Raw genomic sequence first — 9206 nt, forward strand, 5'->3', positions numbered from 1 at the left:
GTGCAAAAAGTGCATAATTCTGGACCATCCATGTTGCCAAAATAAAGTTTGGACTATCCGTATGTTTTTGAACAAATCACAAGAACTATATGTGTAATTTTGTCATTATAATGCTATTGATTATATGAATATATATGATATATTATACAAGGCAATTAAGTATAGACAAAGCAAACACCATATATATATATATGAAAAATGAAAATGTTGGTAGTAACTCAAAACATACAACAAGAGACACATAAAATGTCTATCATACGCCAATCAAACCAGGCAAAACTTATGAATAATTCAACACAATTCAAAATATGTTCATTAATCGGTAATACGTGACATATGATCCTAACCGAGCATGCCAAAGGAGGTGAGATTAGATGCACTAGTTTCACCGGTTACATTAGCATGAAGGTTGTTGGGATGGTCCGGCTGCAACCGCAGAGTCAACATATGTTGTGCACCAAATATGCGGATATCCATAAACATTATCATATTCGACTCCATCTTCTATGATCATCCCGTATTGTGGATCTTCTCCTCTTATATCCTGCATTTACATATGTCGTCGATAAATAGTTACGTGCTTCAAAGAATGTACACATTTTGTCTTGATAACCATCCTAAAATAGTCTAGTGGCATTCTGGTATCTTCACAATATGTTTCAGATTCAAATATCAAATGGTGTTCAGGGAAAGAGTTAGAAACGGTCATGGATAACCTAATTAGGTTGTATATTTCAGTAAAATTATATGCTTATCCTGAGAGTCGTAATGGAAAGACTTTATCCGTTTATTTGTTATATGTTTGATGAATGTTAATTGAAGTTTACTATACTTACAAATTCATGCATGAGTTTCTTGTATACATCTTGGGCACTTCTCACCTGGAAGACCAAAATGAAAAGGCAAATTGGCGAAAAATTAAAACAAATATATAACTACAAAATTTTGGTATTGTTCTGAAATACCTAGTACTATACACAAACAAATACCTTCTTCTTGGACGTCTCCACTTTATTACCGATAACTTTGAGCTGCAGTTTTTGTTTACATTGAGATTATGAGCTTTGAGATCTTCATATTATAATATTATAATCATATGTATAATTGATATATATACTATATACTACTAGCATGTAATTCATAGTATATAATTCATATATACTATATACTACAAGCATGTAAGTATAAGTACTTCTAATAGAGCAAATTAGCTATAAACTTTTAGCTCTAGTTCAATGTTATAAAGGTTTCTTAACACAATCATATTTGTAAAAAACTAACCTTGCGCTCACGAATAATGTATACAGCCTCCTGCGAATCTTTTTCGAGCTCTAGCAATTCCTCAAAGCCAAGATCTTCCAAGCAATCACCCAATCTTTGCCTAAACAAATACCATTAAGAAAAGAGAGAAAATATATAATATATAAACAAATAATTTCAGGAAGTAACCGAAGGGTGGCCTAGTGGTTGGACGTTTGGTAATATTCAAAGGAGACTCTTGTTCAATCCCCACTTGGAGGCCCTTTAAAAAATAAAATTCATGAAGTAAAGTACCTAATTTGCTTCCTCATGTTTCTGTTCACTTCTTTCTGTTGTCTCAGTTCCTCTTGCATTTTCTGCATAACACACAACTTAGAAGGAACATATACACGCATTTTCTCCATGTCTATTTACTGTGCGCAACAATGAATTTTCGCCTAACAGTTGTTACACAGGCCTGCAAGACTGATGGACCTCATAGGCTCATACGCATTTTAGGCTGTTGATCTAATCCTAACCGTCACTTAATTAACACGTAGAATATACCAAAATCATGTTAATTGTGGTATCTGAGGCCCGAATCCACTAATATAAACTCGATCAATATTTATTAATTGTTAGGCCCAACATTTATTAGGTGATTATCATGTTGAACCGACTAAAAATCTCTAGCTATTTAATCTTTTAACAGCCATATTATTTAGCTTCGAGAATTAATCAGGTAATTTTCATTTTTGTATGCAATTATTACTCCATAAATTATACTCGTATAACAAAGACTGACTATTTTTCTTAATATAATTTGTTTCTTAAATTTTTCTTACATGTAACCAGAATTGTCTTTCAATTAACAGCACCTAAGATCCAAATACAACACTCAAAGACGCAGAATTATTTTTCGCATATCGTTACCTGATAATGCGAGTTCCAGAGGTCGATTCCTGATACCTTCTGATACTGATCAAAGAACTGTTTCATCCTGATTTAAAAATAAACACACAAAAACTAATTAGTGAAAACTGATTAATCAATAATGAAAAAAAAAAAAAAAAAATTTGAAAAACGAATCGATACATACGTAATCGAAGGACTGATGTATTCATGAAGCTTATCAGTACAAGAAACCATAATAATAGCAACTTTAGCATCACACAACACGGTAAGCTCACTTGCTTTCTTAAACAACCCGTTCCTTCTTTTCGAATACGTTACTTGCCTATTCGTCGAGTTTTCGATCTTTTTAATCTGAATCTTACCTCTTGCCATATTGATCTTTACTTTTTATAGATTGATCAAATTTTTTTATCAAGATATAGATCTATCTACAAAGTTTGTTTTGTTAGGATTTTGATCAAGGTTGTAGTATTATATGATAAATGCAAAAAATGTGTCTAGAATTTGTGTGGTGAGGAGAGAGCACACAGTAAAAGTGTGGGTGTGTGTATGTTATGAATGGAGAAATGGAGGGAACAAGAAGAAAGGAAGGTGCAATTGTTGCCCAAAATAGGAAGCATTGCTTGAGATTAGAAAAGGGTAGGAGGGGTTGTATAAAGCAATTTAATTACCCAAGTACATTTAGATCCTTTCTATGGTCACTTTGACAAGGGCAATTTAGTAACTTTGATCGACTAAAATTTCACTGTACTTTAAGTAAATACGAGTATATATTAGACCATTTCTTACTGTCTTTAGAGTGGGCGTTTACCTTATGTCGCATTTTAAAACGCTCATAACGCTTCTTTTGAGGCCTTTTCAGACAAAAAGAAATGCAAAGTTTATCGTTCAAGTGGAGAAAGAAATAAGAGCCGTTATTAAACCTTTTATTATTATTTCATTTCTTTTTTAACTAACCCCAATCGTATTTTTGTACTATTACCTACAAAGTTTTCACAACTCGATTCGACCACACACCCCGATATAACCCTTCATCTCACAACATTACCACATGTGACGCTCATTTCACCCAAAAAAATCTCCACAATCAATACATGTCACAATGATCATAATATATGATCTTGGAGCCTATACTACAGCGGTAAAACAAAACGAGATGTGATTAGTAAGAGACCGAGATTTCATTATCTGGTAACTTTGAATTTTACTTTTTGAACAAGTAAAATAGCTTCTGCATCTACAATGTTTTTGGGCATATTTCGGTGCAAAGAGATAATGTATTAGGACTTAGGATGTCTTGAGCATGCAAATTAGGACTTAGGATGTCTTGAGCATGCAAATTAACAACCTAAACTCAATTTTATTAATTATATATATATATATATATATATATATATATATATATATATATATATATATATATATATATATATATATATATAACGGATCCATGACTAAATAACTTCGGGGCTACAAACGGGATAAAAAAATCACATTTTTTTAATTTCTTTTTTAGATTCATAAATCTGAATCAAAATGTTCTCCTAATCTTTATTTTTACAAGCCAACAACATTCGAAAGCGTTCAAACATCGGTGATGAATGATTAATTTTATCATTCATCAAAATTAGTGATGAATGGTAAATTAATCATTCATCATGATTATTATCATTCATCACCGATATTTGAACGATTTTGTTATTTATTATTATTTTGTTTTGTAGTTTTTTGCGTTTTCTTCAATTTGCTAATTAAGAGACCTTTAAAAAAAATTTCAAACAAAAAAAAATTTAAAATTTTGTTTATCACGTTTGTACCATTTTTAAGCTTATCCATAGATCTCGCATATATGTATGTATATATATATATATATATATATATATATATATATATATATATACCACAAAAGGGCGAGAACTGCGAGAACTTCTGAATTTCATATTTTTTTATGCATTTAAATGCAACAAATTACATGCAAATATTTATTACCACAATTAAATGTTAAATTATTAATTATATAAAATGTTCAAATGCTCACAAACAAATAAGCACATGTGAACGAGAAGCTATATATTTAATTATATAGGTAAAATATAAGTTTTTTCAAATTATTTTATGTTCATTTCTTGCAGTTTTCACCCTTTTTATGGTTTTCGTTTGAACTTTTGAATATATATATATATATATATATATATATATATATATATATATATATATATATATATATATATATATATATAAGAGATCAATGGATGAACACCTTTTTAAAGATAGGGATAAGTAATTTGTTATTTTATAGCATTAAAATTAGAGATTAAAATGTTGATTTTTTAATGTATGTGGTTCGTATTCATTGTGTAGATTAAAGAAAATAAAAAATAATATTTTTTTACAGTACGTTAACATACATCAAATGTATGATAACTAATTATCATACATCTGATGTACGTACATGTATGTATGTATGTATGTATGTATGTATGTATGTATGTATGTATGTATGTATGTATGTATGTATATATATACATGTATGTGTGTGTGTGTGTATATATATACATATATGTATGTATGTATATATAACACAGCACCTACATTTTTATTCTGATTTTTTTCATTAATAAATTATCTTTGTAAACTTAATTAATATAAAGTGAATTTAAATAAAGAAATAAATACTAATAATAAATTGAATACTTAACCACTAGATTAAAGGCCCCAATTAACAACAACAACAACAAGAAGAAGAAGAAGAACAACAACAACAACAATAAAATTCAATCCCGCATATGCGATGTATGAGATGTGAGATGTAGACAATCATTCACTATCCTAGAATAAAGACAAGTCATTTTTCCACCCGAAGTGAAACACTCCCAACAATAGAGAAAGTTATCTCTCTCAATGTTCTATAGATAAAGAGATTGCTTCCAAAAGGATCTCCGACCTATAAGTAGGAATTTTTTTGAAAAATAAAGGCCCTAATTAGCATTGTCTTATTTTTAATGAGTAAATGTAAATGCAATTATATTTAGTTTACAAAATATGACTAAATCTGAATTTACTTATTCTATGGTGATTGTGTTATTTCTCTTGGTTATAGTTTTGGTTAGAAGTATGGACATGGTTGCTTAGTTTTACATTGATGAATGGAAAAAATATGTGTGACTTTCGTAGCTATAAAAGAAAGTTGTTATATATAGGTTAGTGAAAGAAGTTGGAGGTGAGCTCCTTGGCTATAAAATGAACTCATGAGATTTCTTTCAACTTGCACCAATTAATACACTTTAAGTATTTAATTATCTTTTTCTTTTTTACTCTTGTTTGAGAGTTGTATTAGTCGAATCTTTGAACATGTAAGGGTCAATTGTCCAAGTGAAGATAAATGATGCATAATTTTTTGTTCCGAAAACATTCTATGTAGTGAGTGTTGCTGATTTTGTTAAAACCGTTAATATTTTTACTGTAAAATAATATTTTTTACAGAATTTTGATATTTTTTCACATAAAATTTAATATTTCTGACGATTTTTGATAAATTTTTGCTTAGAAAATAACATTATATGTATATAATCTTTTACTTTCTTCCAAGAATTCACTTTCCTCTTAATCAGCCATTATATATATATATATATATATATATATATATATATATATATATATATATATATATATATATATATATATATATATATATATATATATATATATGTATATATATGAGTGTATGTGAGAAATTGGTCATAATGCCCCCATTTTCAGATGTATTTAACAATATGTCCTTAAAATATGTAATTGCAAGAATGCTTCTTATCCACGCATCACGTACCACGCACCATGCTTGTAGCTTGTTGCGTATATGTGTTTTCGAGATAATGTCGACCGAGACATCCATTGTTCATCGCGAACACGCTCCACGCCCCAAGCACCACACACTGCGTGGTGCTTAGCTTGGCGCATGGTGCTAGTTGGACAAGAACTTTTCATGATCATATATTCTGACCCATAACTTTGATTTACTCACCGTTTTATTTAAAATCGCGAGATCAATTTTGACGTTTTCGTTAATTTTGACCTTTTTACATATGTTGACCGCTCATAACTTATTATAGAACAATTTGATATGTTAAATTTATCACCAATTTTGACTAAAAGTACACAAAAATCTCAATCAATTTGAATAAACGTCACATATAACAACCCTTATTTTTCCATCCCTAAAATGACTGAATTACCCCTAAGGTTTCTTTTCATGTGTATGTGTATTTATATCTAGGGTTGTTATCCGAACATAATTAATATACGAATCGAATCAACGTTGACTAAATGATATTTTTAGACGACAACACATATGTTAATTCAAGTTATATAATATATAATAACTTTGGTTAAGAACTTATACGAATTAATTTGATACGATATAATTAATTAAAAAATATATATGTAACTTAAGTTAATAATATAAAGCATTAAAAATGTGTTGTGATATTTTTATAAATTATAAAACTTTAATATTACTAAATTAAATAAATGATAAAATAAATATAAGTATTTAATTATTTGAATCAATTTTTATTTGGTCACGTGGAGATTGTAACTCTCAATTGAAGTCATCAGATCACTTGAACACATGCATGTCTCATTTTTCGTTGAAAAAATATATTAATTAATAAACACTTACATATCGGCTCATTTGGTTATATAATAAGTTGACTAAATTCAAAAGTTATTATCCTCAACCAACAGTTATTCTATCCTAACAATAATAATATAATATAATAACCCAACTAATAAATCATATCCATCCGACCATCTATCCTACAGAAGTTTTCAAATTAATAACAATAATTCAAACTTGACTTCTTTTCAAGTATATGGAGTTGGACTTTACCTCAAATTGAGGAGTTTGAACCTAATACTAAATATAATTCATTATTCTATAAATACCAACTCAAGTTCAACCCTTAAACCCATTAGTTTCACCCATTACGTGCTTTTGTTTTGCCTATATTCCGTCAACTTGGTACCACACAAACCATCAATTTTTTTTTTGGGTCGATCACCAACACCCAAAAATCGAAACACATTTCGTTCTTGTTCCTCTCGATTACGAACCCACATCATCCCACACGATCAAACAAGCCACCACCTCCGGCTTACTTTTGGCCGAGAACCACCACCACCTTCATCAATGTTGGAGATAATCGGTTAAGGAAATGCATAATGGTCCCACATCGGAAACTCATAGAAAGAAATGTATGTATATAAGCTTATGGGAACCTCACTCTATCACCAATTGGTTTTAGAGTAATGTGAAATGTCCCGTTCATATTGATTATAAACGTTCCATATTAATTGATTTCGTCGCGAGGTTTTGACCTCTATATGAGACGTTTTTCAAAGACTGCATTCGATTTTAAAACAAACCATAACCTTTAAAATATTACGATGATTATCAAATAATGAAAATCTAAAATATAGCGTTTTTCACACGACCATTACATAATAGTTTACAATAATATTACACATCAACATAAGTCTTCGAATGCAGTTTTTAAACAATATTATACAAGCATGGACTCCAAATCTTGTCCTTAATTTAGTATGCAACAGCGGAAGCTCTTAATAATCACCTGAGAATAAACATGCTTAAAACGTCAACAAAATTGTTGGTGAGTTATAGGTTTAACCTACATATTATTAAATCATAATAATAGACCACACGATTTCATTTTTATAACACATCTCTTATCAGGCATTTCGCAAACTGCATAGAGATAAAAATCATTCATATGTTGAACACCTGGTAACCGACGTTAACTTAATGCATAGAATATCCCCAAAACAGAACCTATCATCTGTATAATAATCTCGAAGTACTAAACCATCCATAACCTGAATGGGGGTTGTTAAGCCCAATAGATCTATCTTTAGGATTCGTGTCAATTAGGGGCCATTTCCCTAATTCTTAGGCTACCAGACTTGAAGGGCGATATTCGGTTTAATAATCTAACCATAGAATGTAATTTTGCGTACTTGTGTCTATTTTGTAAAACATTTATAAAGTTTCATGTATTCTCATCCCAAAATATTAGATTTTAAAAGTGGGACTATAACTCACTTTCACAGATTTTTACTTCGTCGGGAAGTAAGACTTGGCCACTAGTCGATTCACAAACCTATAACAAATATGTACATACATATCAAAGTATGTTCAAAATATATTTACAACATTTTTTAATACGTTTTAATGTTTTAAATATTTTCAGTCAGCTGTCCTCGTTAGTAACCTACAACTAGTTGTCCATAGTTAGATGTACAGAAATAAATTGATATATATTATCTTGACCCAATCCACGACCCAGTGTATACACGTCTCAGGTTAGATCACAACTCAAAGTATATATATTTTTGGAATCAACCTCAACCCTGTATAGCTAACTCCAACATTACTGCATATAGAGTGTCTATGGTTGTTCCAAATAATATATATAGATGGGTCGATATGATATGTCAAAACATTTGCATACGTGTCTATGGTATCCCAAGATTACATAATATATTAGAATACATGTATAATATAATATAAGTTAGCTAGGATATGATTTGTATGGATTTGTTACCAATTTTCACGTAGCTACAACAAGTAAAAATATCCAATCTTGTTTTACCCATAACTTCTTCGTTTTAAATCCGTTTTGAGTGAATCCAATTGCTATGGTTTCATATTGAACTTAAGTTTATGAATCTATACATAAAAGTATAAGTTTATAGCCAGAAATACAGGTTACAAGTCGTTTTTGTAAAGGTAGTCATTTCAGTCGAAAGAACGACGTCTAGATGACCATTTTGGAAAACATACTTCCATTTTGAGTTTAATCATGATTTTTGAATATAGTTTCATGTTCATAAAAAAATCATTTTCCCAGAAGAACAACTTTTAAATCAAAGTTTATCATAGTTTTTAATTAACTAACCCAAAACAGCCCGCGGTGTTACTATGACGGCGTATATCTAGTTTTACGGTGTTTTTCGTGTTTTCAGGTTTTAAATCA

At 29.8% G+C, this 9206-nt stretch overlaps 1 pseudogene; it reads right to left on the reverse strand.

The window, feature by feature from the left end:
• Positions 1-342: 342 nt before the first annotated feature.
• On the reverse strand, positions 343-2526 carry LOC139847945 (floral homeotic protein PMADS 1-like; annotated as a pseudogene).
• Between the last annotated feature and the right edge of the window lie 6680 nt (positions 2527-9206).

This window comes from Rutidosis leptorrhynchoides, chromosome 5 (genome assembly GCF_046630445.1).
Source record: "Rutidosis leptorrhynchoides isolate AG116_Rl617_1_P2 chromosome 5, CSIRO_AGI_Rlap_v1, whole genome shotgun sequence".
In the NCBI taxonomy this organism is placed as follows: Eukaryota; Viridiplantae; Streptophyta; class Magnoliopsida; order Asterales; family Asteraceae; genus Rutidosis; species Rutidosis leptorrhynchoides.